The sequence below is a fragment of the Grampus griseus genome (assembly GCF_964374135.1).
Source record: "Grampus griseus genome assembly, chromosome: 7".
In the NCBI taxonomy this organism is placed as follows: Eukaryota; Metazoa; Chordata; class Mammalia; order Artiodactyla; family Delphinidae; genus Grampus; species Grampus griseus.
In genome coordinates, this window is record NC_139001.1 from 29508027 (window position 1) to 29524657 (window position 16631).

Below are 16631 nucleotides of genomic sequence, written 5' to 3' on the forward strand. Positions count from 1 at the left end.
ATGGCGATGATGCTGAGGAGTGGTCTGGGGGAGTGAGAGCAACTGCACAAACAAGGGTCAAAGGGCGGCAGCTCTGATTCCAGGGCAGCTCCATCCAGAGAGCTGGCTGGGAGCAGAGAATTCCGTTACAGACTCTGCTAGAGGAGGTTCTTCATTCTCTTTTTAGACTGGCTGTGAAGACTGATTTTACAAGTGAAAATTAATGCCTCCAAGGGAAAAAGTGTGATGAGAAAAACAACTTTTGTTTCTCTGACTTGCTGCGTAGGCATTTTACAGTATGATAACCCTGCTCACACTCAAGAGTCTGAACAATTTGGATAAGGGCTTGACTTTAGGATTCCTGCCTTAAGGGCACATTGTGCTTTTCCTGGGCACCTCTTCACATAGCTACTTGGAGTTAAGCCCGTGAAAAGTCAGTGACCTCCGCCCCAACCTTCTTTCTTTTTTTTTTATTTTAATTAATCAGTTTTTAATCTTTTTACTTACAATGTTTCCGGTGTAAAGCAATTCACTTATACATATATACGTATATACATACATATTCTTTTTCAGATTTTTTTCTATTATAGGTTATTACAAGACATTGAATATAGTCCCCTGTGCTATACAGTTATACGTGATAGTTGCTTGCTGCATTCTTTATCTCCTGCTCACTGGTGACCTGGGACAGAGGTCACTGCCCTTCCCCCAGCTCATTACCTCCCACCCCCAGCTTCTGGGATCTGTAAGTAATAAATCTTGTGACTCTGCTTCCTTTGTGTGGGTGTATTGAAACTGTGCCTTCAATCCAAATGACCCTACGGATTACACTTCACCGAAGTGGGATCTCAGATGCTGAGAGGGCTACCTGCCTGCCCGTGTGGGTGACTTGTGCGCCCCCACCCCGCCCCGACCTTTCAGCGGGTCATAATCTGCATGTTCTTAGTTCAGTCCCCCAGCTCCGGCTTCTCAACACAAGACAGCGTACTATTTGGTAAAAGCCAAAAATAAGTGAGCTCTATTATTTGTACTTTCCACATTGTTCTGGGGTCAGCAAACATTTTCTCTAAAGAGTCATATAGTAAATATTTTAGACCTTGTGTGCCATATGGTTTCTGACGCATATTCTTGGTAATTTTTTTACAACACTTTAAAAAATGTAAAAATCATGCAGCCTGCAGGCCCTAGTTTGTCAACCTACCATTTTTAACTATATATATATATTTATATTTATATTGACTTAAGGTTAAACTTTTTTATCAACTGCATTAATATGCTTGTGAGCAGAAAAACACGTGCAACAGTATACATAGCTCTAACTCCAAAAGAGTTAGCTCTTCACTGAACTTTACCATTTGTTTAATCAGTAATTGCTTACTTCTTAATAACATTCAGCACTTGAAGGGATTCCTAAAGAAAGAAGTATTCCTCCATTTCGAGATCATTTCCAGACTTAGACAACGGAGGGAAATGTCAGAAATCATTCGCCAAAAAATACAGATACAGAAAAGATTCCAGACTTTTTTTTTTCTTTTCTTTTCTTTTTTTTTTTTTTGCCAAGATGTATTTTCTGGTGAGCAGAGAGATGCTGAATGAAAGCTACAGTCATGACAGGTCAGAGGATGGAGTAACACACCCAGTGACAGCCCTTCCTGGAGCCCATCACTATAAGTGCCCTGCATTTGTGTTCCTCAAACTCAATCCTGAAGAGTGGCTGCAAGGCAGCCAGTATACAGAGCCGAACAGGCAGCCTTGAAGTTCATGAAAACTAAGTCTGCAAGTCTATGTTAAATACACCTGCTCATTCTGAGGGACAGACCACAGTGGGCCAATTTCAGAAGTCAAGGTGTGACTTTACTCAACACTACTGGGCAAAGCAGAAGTATTTATTACCAAAACTGCAATGGTCACAGACATATTTCTTTTTTTTTTTTTTTTTTGGGCCACGTTGGGTCTTCGTTGCTGCACGCGGGTTTGCTCTAGTTGCGGCGAGCGGCGGCTACTCTTCACTGCAGTGCGCAGGCTTCTCATTGCAGTGGCTTCTCTTGTTGCAGAGCACGGGCTCTAGGTGCACAGGCTTCAGTAGTTGTGGCTCACGGGCTCAGTAGTTGTGGCTCGCGGGCTCTGGAGCGCAGGCTCATAGTTGTGGTGCATGGGCTTAGTTGCTCCACGGAATGTGGGATCTTCCCGGACCAGGGCTCGAACCCATGTCCCCTGCACTGGCAGGAGGATTCTTAACCACTGCACCACCAGGGAAGTCTGACATATTTCTAAAGGAATAGTTGAACAGACAAAAATGTGTCATAGTGTCAAAGCGTGAAAATATCTGAAGAAAGATAACCACTGGAGACACGTAAAATTTAGTTCTTAAGGGATATTATGTTAAACAAAGGTTAAGTAGGAACAGGATACATTTTTAAAACAGCTGACTTTTCTCCCCACTATGCAAACATTCGGCTAGTTTATCCCAGTTTGGTGTACTTACAAGCTGTAGTACAAAGGGATAAACAAGCATGTCATGATGACTTGTGGCGATGATCTATGCTATGCAAAACTTGGAAGAATTGTGTTTATTGAGAATAATCACTGAGGCAACACGTCATTATTAAACCCTCTCTGGGTCACAGAGCAGCCCTTGGAGTTTCTGCAGAAGTAAATTGCCATGTACTAATTGGGGAAGGAAGTCCTCAACTACTTTTAGAGACCGCAAGTAAATTTTATATAAAAGGTTAGAATCCCATCAGCAGAATTAATATACTAGTGCTAATCCCTAGCATTTGCATAACAATAGTTAAACCCTTTCATAAAGCCTGCTTTAATCATTACTATGCGTTTACACATCGCAAAGTGCTTTTATCTGTTTTATTTTATTAGATCCTCAATTCTGTCACACAGAGAACACAGTTATTGCTATTCTTTTTAGGAGCTCCATCTTGGATGCAAGGACACTAAGGCCCCCTGGTTTTTGCAGTGATCCTCAATCCTGGCTGCACATTCTAATCACCTGGAAAGCTTTAACAATCTATTGATGGCTGAGTATTTAGAATCTTCAAGGCTGGAACCCAACATCAGTGTTTTACAATTCCTCCCAGTTTAATTGAATGTGAAGCAGAGTTAAGATACACTAGGTAGAGGGATTTCTCAAGATCACACACCAGAACAAGACATCAAGAACTCGAATTGGAACCCTGAATTCAAGTCCTGCGCTGTTCCCAAGGTCTTCTTCCCTATTTCTGCTTTTATAACAAGTTAACCCTGAACGAGGAAAGCTTAAAAAATTAGCTTAGTACAATTGCTGCAAAATCTAAGAAAATACAGAATTAGAAAACATTTGAGACAGAAGTTACCTGTGAAGTCATCTAGGAGTTCAAACCCATTGTTGTAGAAACAAAGATGCGGACCTTATTGCCCAAGGTCACACCAATCTGTGGTGACTTGGGACCGGATTCAGAGTCCCCTCTTCCAGGCTTTCCAGTACTTTCCATTGTACTTTGTAAATAGTTTGTTTTTAAAAAATTGACTTACAAAAGTCCTGGTCAGTCTGCAATGTAATTCATTTCCGGTCTTCCACTTGACATTGCTATGTAAAGATAAAGAAGGACATAGCTACGAGGTCTAGGTCCCAACAGCATCAGCTCCTCTAAGCCCAGTTCCATAGCCTGGCAGCATGACTATGGGGAGAGGTGCCACAGATCTTTGAAGGTAATTCATTCAAATAAAATACCTATTGTTCTCCTACTTCTCTTGTCTTTTGTGTCTCAAATATTTCCAAGGGACAATTTTCTCATCCAATGAGTTTCTTGTAATACCCTCAGTATATCCTAAGAATTCAACAACTGCAGCATCTTAAATCATGTTTTAGGAAGTGCCAAATTTGGTGAGAAACAAAAAAGAATACAGGAAATAATAACAAAAAAATAATAAAAATAATAACAAAGAGAAGGAGGAGGAAGAAAAGATTATTTATGCAGCACCTGCAAGATGTGCTAGATACCATGTTAAGCACTTTACCTGAATGATCTCATTTAATCCTCATGCAGTTGTATGAAGGAGCCACTATCCCATTTTGACTGAGGAGGGAACTGAGGCTTGTAGAAGTCAGATAATTTATCCAGGGTCATATGAAGCAGGACTGGGTCAGGAAGCATGTTTGCCTAACTCCAAAGAATAAACTCCCAACCACAACATAATGACTCACAAACCCTATCAATTGATCAAGTGTAGTAATAAAATTCACCAAAAAATTACTAAAATTCAATCCTCTACCCATTCCACATTTAATTAGAAATTTATTTTGCTTGAAACTGGAGCTGAAAAACACTGATGCTGTATAATTTATTTGGCCACAGCCCCAAAAGAAAACACTTAAAACGATCTGAAATTTTCTTCAAAAGCATTTTGAAATCATGGCACTTGGCTATAAATAGAATTTTAAATTTTATTTTTGTCTGTTTAAAACCACAGACACATTGACTCATGCACAAAATGTTCTGAATTATGTTCCTTACTTCACATTAGAGACTTTTGAATACAGCCATTCTATACAATTATTTGTATAACTCTAAAACAAAACCTAATTATGGTCCAGATATTTGTTTCTTACATTGAAATAGCATTCCACAAGAGAGGGCCAAGATCCTCCCTTACCAGAGAATTTAATTTTTTCTAAAATTTAAATTAACCAACATAGCCACCTATTCGATTTAGTTTAATTATAATTATAACTAGCAACATTTATTAATCTACCTTTATCAATTAATATTAGCTTTTGCCAGCATATTAGCATGTTCAGATTTCTAATGACATAACAAAGAAAGCTTAAACCCTGATCAGCATTCATTAAATATTTTTATCCTTTTGTTGTTCTGAGGCAAAAAGAACGGCTAACACATAGCTCCTTAGATCATATAATTTGCTTTTGCACAATTTTGTCATTTACTATATTTTAGCACATACATCAAAACTGAACTAGCTATATTATTCCTGTTAGATTGTCATGATATTAGACTATTCATGTCATGGATATAGACATGACTTGGACATAGAAAACAAATGACAGAGATAGACAATCACTTCTCTAGAAGAAAAAGATAAACTCTAGCCTTCTCCAGAATCCAATTCTAAGACTTTGTGTTTGTTATTCTGATAAATTATCTGAGAGATAGATTGCATGCTGAAAATGCCCTTGCAGAAAACATGAAGTTTTTCCATGTAATGAAATGTTTGGATGAACTGAGATAAACTGTAAACAAAATGTTTTGAAGCTGACCAAGAAAACTAAGAAAAGAATTTCAATATCATCAAGTAAGTTTCGGAAAAACTAATCTAAACTATTTGTATATCTAAATAGCTATACATCCCACTTTCAAATATCACGGCACACGTAGCTTATTATCCATATCACAGCTGGCGATAACACACACACACACACACACACACACACACACACACACACTCCACACCAACATGGGAACAGACTGTGGAGTTGACTATCCTTGAACAAAACAACTTTATTTTAAAATGCCAACAAAACAATATTGATCACCAAATAGAAAATATGATGAAAATTACACCAAACTGTGATGCGCAAGCCCTATAGATAAATTGGACATGATCCAGGAGTAGTTCTGTTTCCTACAGCAAAATGTTAAAAACAACAACACTAGCAACAAGATACAGGCATACCTCATTTTACTGCACTTTGCTTTATTGTGCTTCACAGATGTGGCATTTTTTTACACATTGAAAGTTTGTGGCAACTCTGCATCAAGCAAGTTATCAGTGCCATTTTTAAGTAAGAGAGGCTCTTACTCGCTTCAATTCTGTGAAAGCTGAGAGATGTAAGAAAGCTGCAGAAGAAGAGTTTGAAGCAAGCAGAGGTTGGTTCATAAGATGGGAAGAAGACATCTCCCTAACATAAAAGTGCAAGGTGAAGCAGCAAGTGCTGATGTAGGGACTTCCCTGGTGGCGCAGTGGTTAAGAAGCCCCCAGCCAATGCAAGGGACACGGGTTCAAGTCCTGGTCTGGGAAGATCCCGTATGCCTTGGAGCAACTAAGCCCATGTGCCACAACTACCAAGCCTGTGTTCTAGAGCCCGTGAGCCACAACTACTGAGCCCATGTGCCACAACTACTGAAGCCCACACACCTAGAGCCTGTGCTCCACAACAAGAGAAGTCACCATAATGAGAAGCCCATACACCTCAACAAAGAGTAGCCCCCACTAGCCACAAAGAAATCCCACGTGCAGCAACAAAGACCCAACACAGCCCTAAATAAATAAATATATATATATATTTTTTAAAGTGCTGATGTAGAAGCTGCAGCAAGTTATCCAGAAGATCTAACTAAGATAATTAATGAAGGTGGCTACACTAAACCACAGATTTTCAATGTAGATGAAACAGCTTTATATTGGAAGAATATGCCATCTAGCACTTTCATAGCTAGAGAGGAGAAGTCAATGCTTGGCTTCAAAAGACAGGCTGTCTCTCTTTTTAGAGGTTAATGCAGCTGGCGACTTTAACTGAAGCCAATGCCCATTTACCATTCTAAAGATCCTAGGTCCCTTAAGAATTATCCTAAATCTACTCTGCTTGTGCTCTCTAAATGGGAGAACAAAGGATGACAGCACATCTGTTTACAACACGGTTTACTGAATATTTTAGGCCCACCGTTGAGACCTACTGCTCAGATAAAAAAGATTCCTTACAGCTCATTGGCAATGTACCTAGTCACCAAGAGCTCTTATGGGGATGTACAATGTTACAGATTAATGTTGTTTTCATACCTGCTAACACAATATCCATTCTGCAACCCATGGATCAGGGAGTAATTTAGACTTTCAAGTCTTACTATTTGAGAAATACAAGGCCATAGCTGCTAGAGACAATGATTCCTCTGATGGATCTAGGCAAAGTCAGTTGAAATCCTTCTGGAAGAGATTCACCATTCTAGATGTTATTAAGAATATTGGCAATTCCTGGGAAGAGGTCAAAATATTAACATTAACAGGGGTTTGGAAGAAGTTGATTATAACCTGTAAGGATGACTTTGAGGGGTTCAAGACTCCACTGGAAGAAGTAATTGCAGATGTGGTGGAAACAGCAAGAGAACTAGAATTAGAAGTGGAGTCTAAAGATGTGACTGAATTGCTGCAATCTCCTGATAAAACTTTAATGGATGAAAAGTTGTTTCTTATGGATGAGCAAAGAAAGTGGTTTCTTGAGATGGAATCTACTCCTGGTGAAGGTGCTGTGAAGATTGTTGAAATGACAACAAAGGATTTAGAATATTACATAAACTTAGTTGATAAAGCAGTAGCAGGATTTGAGAGGATTGACTCCAATTTTGAAAGAATTTCCACTGTGGGTAAAATACCATCAAACAGCACTGCACGCTACAGAGAAATTGTTCATGAAAAGAAGAGATCATCGATGTGGCACACTTCATTATTGCCTTATTTTAAGAAACTGCCACAGCCAGCCCAGCCTTCAGCATCCACCATCCTGATTATTCAGCAGCCATCAGCACGAGGCAAAAGTCTCCACCAGCAAAAAGATTTCCACTCACTGAAGGTTCGTATGATGGTTAGCATTTTTTTAGCAATAAAGTATTTTTTAATTAAGTTGTGTATTTTGTTGGGTGTTTTTTTTTTTTTTTTGACATAGTGCTTTTGTACACTTAATAGACTGAAGTGTAGTGTAAACATCACTTTTATATGCACCGGGAAGCCAAATATTTCATGTGACTGGCTTTACTGCAATCCTCGCTTTGTTGTGGTGGTCTGGAACCGAAACCACAATATCTCCGAGGTATGCCTGTATTTTTACATTTTATTTTGAAAGGTACACCGTAATATCTGTTAAAATTAAATGTTCTGGGAGGGCTTTAGTGCTTTTTAACATTTTGTAATTTTGTTTAACATTTTGTAATTTACATAGATGTAGCAGCACTCGAAACCAAAAACTTCGTGCGACTCGCTTTACTGTAACATTCGCTTTATTGCGGTGATCTAAAACCTAATCACAACATCTCGGAGGTCGGCCTGTAGTGCAACTGACATGGAGCTGGGCTGCCCAGATGCCACTTAAGAAAGGACTTGTTGGGCTTCCCTGGTGGCGCAGTGGTTTAGAGTCTGCCTGCCGATGCAGGGGACACGGGTTCGTGCCCCGGGCCGGGAAAGTCCCACATGCCGCGGAGCGGCTGGGCCCGTGACCCATGGCCAGTGGGCCTGCGCGTCCAGAGCCTGTGCTCCGCAGCGGGAGAGGCCACGACAGTGTGAGGCCCGCGTACCGCAAAAAAAAAAAAAAAGAAGAAAGGACTTGTTGCCCCAGCTGCTGGGAGTGGTGTCAGCAGACAGCCCTTAGATGTCAGCCCTTTTAGGGACTGCTTCAGTAGCAGAGAGTAATGCCATTCCCAGGGGTGCTTAGGGTCACACCATCCCCTAAGTGATCCACATGCAATAACGGGCAGGGATATAAAAGCCTGCCCATTTTGGCTCGCACTGCCAGCTGTAGCAGATGAAAATACAATACAGCCAGCTAAATTTGAATTTCAGATAAACAATGAATAATCTTTTAGTAGAAGTATGTCCCATTCGAATTTGAATCTGAAATTCAAATCTAACTGTGTGTCCTGTATTTTATCTGGCAGCCATAATTTACCCTAACACAGTAAAACTCTGATGAGCCATTTTCACTCCACAGCCCCCTGTGGGGTGTGCCAACGCAGCTCTTAGGTCAGCTCTCCTTCTCCCTTTGCCTCCCTCCTCCACCCTTCCACAGGGCATTGATCCCAATGCCTTTCCATAAAAAACATCCTGTATGCCAAACTCCATCTTCGAGTCTGCTTCCCAGAGACCCCAACCTGCAACAGAATGCAACAACCATCTGTTCTGCCCAACTTTTGAAAGATGCAGATCATAAAAATAATACCACAAAAGTTCTCCTAAGTCAAAAATGACAGGAAAATAATTACTAAGTAAATGTTTAACTGATGGTTACATTTTTTAAGTTTTAAAAAATATTTATTTATTCATTTAGAATAATATTAATAACCCATTACATGTCAAAAGAAATAGTATATTTTTATAAAAATAACTATTTCCAAAATAAAATAGTGTAGTGAGAAGAGTGGATCTCTTTTCATTTTACATTTTTGCAAGTTGCATTCTTGTCGGTCTTTTGACAAGATTGTTGGATTTTCATGTCTGTTTATGCATTTAATTTGTTTTTATGGTTAAAGGATATGAACAAATTCAGCCTCACACAAACATATGAGTATTTTTAATAATCTATTCAGATAATTATGGATTTTCATCTTTGATGCTAAACTAAAACTACACAAGTGTTGGTGTCTGAAAGGTTAGTTGTAATGTAGAACCTAAAACCCTGTCATTGAATATTTTTGTACTCTGTTTCATTAAAATACATAGGTCTGTCCTGCACACTTAATTGATGGTTATTTTAACCAGAATATTCACTTTAGGTGGGTGGTATTTATGATAAAGGAGAGCTAGAATTTTTCCAAACTTTATATAAACTATGCTATATTTGAGCCCTTGTGTAATCAACACATATGGACATTCCTTTCCATTTTATAGGACTTAATTTTATTATCTTTTAAAGAGGAAATACTGTAGTTAATCTTTGATTTATTTAATATGGTATTTCATGTTTTAAGTGAAGAAGGCAACCCTCAATTACAACATTATTCTTTGGGGAGTACACAATCCATTTTGTGGTGATTTGCTATATGGAAGGGCTTACAGAAAATGCATTTTAGCAAAACCCAGGAACTGCTAAGAGCAGCAGAAAGGCAGTACAGTACAGTGGCAGGAGCATGCAATTTATGATTGGAAGTCATGTGTCATCACGGTGTTATGAGGAATTTTAAAAGGCGTATACATGCAATCACTAGATAAACTCTAACATACTGCAAACTTGTCAATTATCATATGTTGGAATTTACATTTAGTTAAATGTTTGTGGTTGATATAAATTATTAAAGCAGGGGGACTTCCCTGGTGGTCCAGTAGTTAAGATTCCACACTTCCAGTGCAGGGGGCACGGGTTTCATTCCCGCCGGGGAATTAATGTCCCACATGCCGCATGGTGTGGCCAAAAAATAAACAAATAAATAAATAAAGATGCAGGTTTGACAATCCAGTTCTTCTCTAACATCAACATAATATTTATTAAAAAAAAATTATTAAAGGGAAGTAACAGGTTGACATATGGCTCTGATATTTGATATTTATGTCATGGAAGAAAAAGAGGCTTTATTGTAGCATGAGCCTTGGGACAGATCATGGGCTTTAGTTTGGTGATACCCAAGGGTATATACTCTATTTCATTTTCTGGGACATATCCCAGAGATGGGGCAACATCTGTGAGTGAAAAGCCACCCTATGAGGTAAAGTGCTGCATATATATGTTGTATTGTAGTGGTTTTATCATTATTAATATACATATCCCTTAGTATCTAGGGTTTCTTTTCCTTTTGTCATGATATCAAGTGTTCATCAATTTATCAGCTCTCTGTCAATACTTATAAAGAAATGAGATACAAGCCATGGTCAGTCAACGAGATGAGGCAAACACAAAATTAACCCACCTCCAGCCCAGTACCAAATTATCCGTAAAGGTGACAACAGTAATCAGAATCCCTACTTGACAAAGTTTCTCCTGCACCCACTCTGTAATGCACCCACACTTTGCTCTGTCCCTCTCCTGCCAGTCCCTCCTCTGCCCTACTGATGCCCCCTTGACCATCTGGCCTCCCCTTGTTTCTATCCCCTGACATCCTTTGCATCCTCTTCCTAGCTTCTCTAGAATCATTCCCTGCCTTATCTACTTCCTCGTGGATCAGGTTTCTTTGTGCTGACTATGGACTATATAACCACTCTGTCATGGCTTTGGAATCACTTCTCAAAAATTAATCCATGCTTAGCAGTCCAATAGGCCAACCAGGAACCATGTAGGGTGCTGTGAGGCCCTGTTAAATAGTGACTTGGGAGGGCAAGCTGGGACAATGCACCTACAGCAAGTATTCAGGGGAGCCCCCATTCTCAGTGATGGAGCACTGCGAGGGAGAAGTAGTGCCTCTAGCTAATTTGGCCACGTCCCTACTTGCGTGGGCTTAGGCCTATCTACAGATCCTGTTCACCATTTTTACGCTTAATGCCAGTTGAAAACCTCACATAGTTTCTCTAAAGCAAAAAAAAAATATTACCAGAACAATGAAAAATAATGAGATGAAAAAATGATCATGAAAATAATACGTCACAGAAGGAAACTCGTCTTATTTAAAACGAGATTAAGTTATACATAAATGTCCAAAGAACTTGGAATCAGAGAAGCTGTGAGTCAAGAGCTATTGAATTCATTTTCCTTCTCAGTGTAGAAATTCCCAATACAACAATTGTGGAAAAGTCAAATGCCTACATAGGGACCAGGCAGGTAATGAGAAAAATAGATGCCATACAATAAGGAATGGTGAGGACTGTGGCAAACAGTAAAGCACACGCCTTGTCTACATGGGGAAGACCTTACAGAGCTCTGTCCAACTGTTGTCTTCAGGTAGGTCCAGTAGTGCTAGTTCAAGAAGAACCTGAAATCCAGACTTTTGATGACTTTTTTAAATTACTAAATATTAACTGCTTATTCAAATGTTTTAAAACACTGCCTGAAGTCAAAGAAAACATGAAAGTAGACCAGACGTGACTCACAGTGGTGACTTTTTCCCTATGAAAAACCTGACTGAGAGCCTAATACACATTTCAACACCTCTAATCCTGACCTCTTCCTTACACTGAACCAAAGTTTTCAATATTAGCGTAACTTCCACTCTAGATTATATAACTCTATCCTCTGGATCAACACAGGATAACCCTGTTCCTGTATTTCTTTTTCATTCTTGAAGTATGTCTTCCAAAAACAAAATGCCTAAGACTTAATTACTTCTTTCCTTTTCTAACATCCAGTCCCTCTTTGCTCTCCAAACTTTTTTTTTTAATTTATTACTGAGTTGTGCTTTTCTTTAAATTGTTTTCAGCTTGCTCCTTCTCAAGTACCTACAGTGACTCCCTATTGCCTTTTATTTCAAGAGCCTCCATGATCAGACCCACAGTTACCGATATATATCTCCCAGTTTGTATCTTCTGCTCTAACATATCATTAGCAGGAAATGATTCTTCCATTCCTGATGCTGCTTTCCAAGGCAGTGGAAGTCTACTGCATTCTGCTCCTGGCTTCTCTCTGTCCCTTCCTGTCTCCATCTCTGGGATACAGAAGTGATTTGTCTGATGAGTAAATCTGAGGTGAATAAACTGGGCATGTGCAGATCAGCTTTCCTTTTTCCTACTGGGACTGAGCTACCCACAGAGGACAGAAGTCCTCCCTCAGAACAGAGTGACGTTTTGGCCTCCCGCCTTCTTTCGGTTTGTACAGAATCTGGTTAGAGAACTGGGGAACTATTAATTGGGCCCTCTGAAAAATATAAGCCACCATATTCCTTCTCACCTCAGAAGATTCGGAAATGCCCCAGATCATTACAACCGAAAGGAACCTCGGAGAATATTTAGTTCAGAATCATCATGTATCAGAGGTAGAAAAAGTAAGTCCTGGAGAATTTCAGTAACTTGCCCCCAAACTAGCTAGTTAGTAGTAGGCATTAGTTTTATGTTGATAACAGCAATAAAGTTCCTTATTTTTTCATTCTAAATGCAACCATTAGGCGATATTTGATAAGAGTTTTCAAAGTAGAAGATTAAGTAAGGCTAAATCAGAGAAGGATCTAATTAGAATGCAAGGAAAAAAATCTTTGGCAAAAATATCAGTGAGACTAAAACAGACTCATTGTAAGCTTGAAAAAGACCCCATTCAACTCTGTTTTTGTAATCTAGTCTGCAGTCACTGGTAGACTTGAGGACGGAAGTTAAATTTTGACATTTTCTGTACCCTCTCCATCCCAAACAACTCCTGCTTAGTCAGTTTTCAAATGTAAAGCATTTCTAGAAACAAGACACTGTTTAACATAAAGACAACAAAAAATATGCTGTCTCCTTTTTGTCTTTTTCATCTTCAACATGTTCTACTAAGATTCATTTATATTAGTGACAGATGTGGAGAGCTAGCCAAAAAAAGGACACAGCCTTCTGCACATGGTCAGGGAGACTATCTTTCCACTGATCTATGTTGACATGAACTAGCAACATGGCTGACATTTCCCCTCCTTGGAAGTGAATGTTGCCCCGTTACTGAAATACCTTGCTTGCGCTTCACAGATCTGACCGTGTGAGCCTCAGGAAGCCCAATCATCGAAGTACTGGCTGGCACTACCTCTAGTGGGCGAGAAAATGAGCAGTTCTATGTTTCTAAGGCCTCTGGCTATTTAGGGTGAAAACAGAAAGGACCCAACGGAGCTATCAAGATACAAAATCGGGGCTTCCCTGGTGGCGCAGTGGTTGAGAGTCCACGTGCCGATGCAGGGGACATGGGTTCGTGCCCCAGTCCGGGAAGATCCCACATACCGCGGAGCGGCTAGGCCCGTGAGCTGTGGCCACTGAGCCTGCGCGTCCGGAGCCTGTGCTCCGCAGCGGGAGAGGCCCGCGTACCGCAAAAAAAAAAAAAAGCAAAATCATGCAAACAGTGAAATTTATTTTTTTTCTGTTCTTCAGACTACAATCTGCCAATCACTTTGGACTTTAATGCACTGGGAATTAAAGGAATTACTATAAAGCAGCGTTTTAGCTGGTAATGAATTATCAGTTTTAAACTAAGACTTTTTTTCTAAAGGAGCATTTAGTGAATCAGAGAAACTATTCACCAAGAAGTCTCCTTCTCCTCAACCCACCCTGAGGCCATAACCCCAGTCACTCTACCATAAACACAAAGGTTCATTGATACAGTAGAAGATCCTTTGAAACCCATCCGAACACTTCTCTCTCTATTCCCTCTACTCACATGTCTCTAATATTAAGGTAAAAAATAGAAAGCACATACAGATAAATAAATGTCAGAGGCCTAGGGAGTAAAATATGACGAAAGATGGACACTGGCACAGAGGGTGCTAGCTGCTCACCAACTAACACAGAGCAATCTAATCTTTCTCTTTTCTGGGCTCATAGCAAAACTACATTTCCCAGCCTCCCCTGCAGTTATGAGGAGCTATGTGATTGAGTTCTGGCCAACGGAATGCAGGCAGAGAAAAAGAACATAAAGATCTCTCATGCGCAATCCTCTCTCTCTCTCTCTCACCTCACCCGCCAATAGAATGAAGGAGCCCCCAAGAACATAAGGACTGAAAGAAGAGAGCTGCCTAGGAACTATTTGTCCAGGAACACCTATGTTGAATTACTGCATGAGCAAAAACCAAACTTTTATTATGTTAAGCCACTGAAATGTTGGGATTGTTTGTTTTAGCAGTTAGTCTACCCTGACTAAAAAAGATATGATTACATGAATTTAAGCAACTATAAAAAGAGGCATCTACATAGAGAAATTCACCTATTTTTCATATTCATGATGGAAAACAGAAACTAAAAATGACAAAGTTGATGTTTTCAGCCCATTGCTAAATACTTTGAATTGCTGTTTGATTTAGCAAATCACTTGTTCTATGAATACAACATCTGAAACTTTTTTGCATAATTTGGCTGCTATAACTCTGAGAACTTCACATCACTCTACAAAGGTTGTGATTTAATTTGGGTGAAGGCATCCCAGAGGCTGTACTACTTCAGCTCAATCTTGAGAGATGTAAGAGTACAACAGATGATTAGTCCTAAAATAGTCCTAAAACATTAGTCTAATGTCAGTATAGATCAGTGAAAAGTCCCTTTCCAACATGAAAGGGTTCTTACAGATGAGACTAAGATCCAGAAAAGTTTGAGCTTGTCCAAGGTCACACTACTGTATTGTCGTAATTCTTAGCTTAGATGAGGAATTCCTTGGCTTCCAGTCAAGTGTTTATTATGTCACATTCTCCCCCATATCATTTCATCTAACAAAATGTTAATGTTCTGTAAATTATCTGTCATAAAGCAGTGACTACATGCATTTTCAAATTTTCAAATATCTATCTACACACACACACACACACACACACACACACACACACACATACTTAAATATATGTAGGAAGGTTCCTAGCTGAACTAGAGCAAAACATAATACAATCATGTCTTTCATTAAGGAATAGTACCCCATTCTTGCTGTTTTCAAATAGAAAATATCTCACCACAACACTATGTGGTAGCTAGTGTTCAAAGACACCCGCCAAAGTGCATGCCTATGGTATCCATGCCTTCTTTCTTTTTTTTTTTTTTTTTTTTTGTGGTACGCGGGCCTCTCACTGTGGCCTCTCCCGTTGCGGAGCACAGGCTCCAGATGCGCAGGCTCAGCGGCCGTGGCTCATGGGCCCAGCCACTCCACGGCATGTGGGATCTTCCCGAACTGGGGCGCGAACCCGTGTCCCCTGCATCAGCAGGCGGACTCTCAACCACTGCGCCACCAGGGAAGCCCCATGCCTTCTTTATAGTCCCCTCCTACACTAACTCCAGATTTCCAATAAAATGTGCCAGAAGTGACACAATACTAATTCTAGCCTTTAGGAGGATTGACTGCTTCTCTTTTCTCTCTCTTGGAACATTCAGTTTGGGAAGTCAAGAAACCCCATATAAGAAGTTCAGGGATTTCCCTGGCAGTCCAGTGGTTAAGACTCCATGCTCCCAATGTGAGGGTCCCGGGTTCAATCCCCGGTTGGGGAACTAAGATCCCACATACCACAACTAAGCCCACACACCACAACAAAGACCCAGAGCAGCAGAAAGAAAGAAAGAAAGAAAGAAAGAAAGAAAGAAAGAAAGAAAGAAAGAAAGAAAGAAAGAAAGAAAAAGAAAAAGTCCAGCTACCCTACTAGAAAGATGATATAGAGAGGTCACATGAAGAAAAGAGTCTGAGACTACACAGAGAGGGAGCCCCAGCTGCCCAAGGATTCCAGTTACCATCTGACTGCAGCCATGAGAAAGACCACAAAAAATGCCAGTAGAAGAACTGCCCAGGCGTTCCCAATCAACACACAGAGCAATGAGAGATAATAAAATAGTTGTCATTTTAAGCCACTAAGTTTTGAGGTAGTTTGTTACATATCAATAGGGGACCAAACCAGAATTTGGTACCTAGAAGTAGGATGTTGCCCTAATAAAAACCTAAAATATATGGCATTGGTTTTGGGATTCAGTGGCAGGCAAAATATGGAAGGATTTCAAGGGGATAATTAGTGAAGGCTTGAAGAACACTGACGAACTTGCTATTGGAAGCTGAGAAAAAGTGGCCTGAATTATGTGCAGACCAATTAGCAAAACTGTCACCTATAACTTGGAATGTAGAAGGGGTATCTTTGCTTTTTGGCCCAACATATGATTGGTCCTGGAGAATGTTCTGTGTGTGCTTGAGGAGAATGTATATCCTGTGGCTGTTGGGTTAAATTTCTATATATGTCTGTTAGGGCCATTTGGTCTAAAGTATAGTCCAAGTCCAGTGTTTCCTTACAGGTTTCTGTCTGGATGTTCTATCTATTATTGAAAGTGTTGTATTAAAATCTCCTACTGTTATTGTATTGCTGTCTATTTCTCCCTTCAGTTCTGTC